A 796-nucleotide genomic window follows, 5' to 3' on the forward strand; every position below is an offset into this window, starting at 1 on the left:
GTTCGAAGTAATTGCTTTTAAAATAAATAATATTTAAAATAATCATCCAAATTCTTCCAACAGTCACATATTCGAAAATTTCACGGATTTTAAGGTGTACGAGTCCCCTTAATCCACAACAGACAAATTCTATTTGAAAACAAATTTCTTTTATTTTGCCGAATGACAACAGACTGGAATGAAAAATGAAAAAATGAAATGAAATGAAATAAAATGAAAATGTGTGGTTACACATTTTATAGCGATTCAATCCAAAATCCCATTTCGAAAATAATACCCTCTTTTAGGTTAAAAAATATAGGCTGGACTCGGCCGGGATTCGAACCCGGGACCTCTCGCACCCTAAGCGAGAATCATGCCCCTAGACCACCGAGTCACACAAAATACAATTATCATTTTTGAGTTGATTGAAAAACGTACACCTTATCTATGGAATTTGAAAGCGAAAAGCGATGACATAAACAACTGGAAAAAACTGCTATTGTCATTCGCCTCCTGATAACTTTGCTTTGATTGCAAATTTTTTGTCGAAAGGGACAATTTGCCCAGAAGGATTATCCATTTCGTTTCGTCATTTTACGTTGATTCACGATAAGCGTTGTTTCACTTTTCAAATTGCTACCACCCAATATTATCGCCCTGTATTATATTTAAAAAATCTGATGTGTACACCACCTGACTTCCTTGTACGGAATATTAAATTATACGCATTTTTTCTTGCATTTCTTTTAAACTTATTGGATTTAATTATACCTACTTCACCGACGGCACATAAACCACAATAGAATAAATGCAT

The 796-nt window shown here is 33.9% G+C and overlaps 1 non-coding gene across 1 annotated transcript; it reads right to left on the reverse strand.

The window, feature by feature from the left end:
- Positions 1-304: 304 nt before the first annotated feature.
- Positions 305-376, reverse strand: TRNAP-AGG (transfer RNA proline (anticodon AGG)). Its single transcript has one exon. It is a non-coding gene; the product is annotated as a tRNA-Pro (tRNA).
- Positions 377-796: the final 420 nt, after the last annotated feature.

The sequence above is a fragment of the Stegodyphus dumicola genome, chromosome 2 (genome assembly GCF_044657685.1).
Source record: "Stegodyphus dumicola isolate Sdum_Otavi_A_Nest chromosome 2, ASM4465768v1".
NCBI lineage: Eukaryota > Metazoa > Arthropoda > Arachnida > Araneae > Eresidae > Stegodyphus > Stegodyphus dumicola.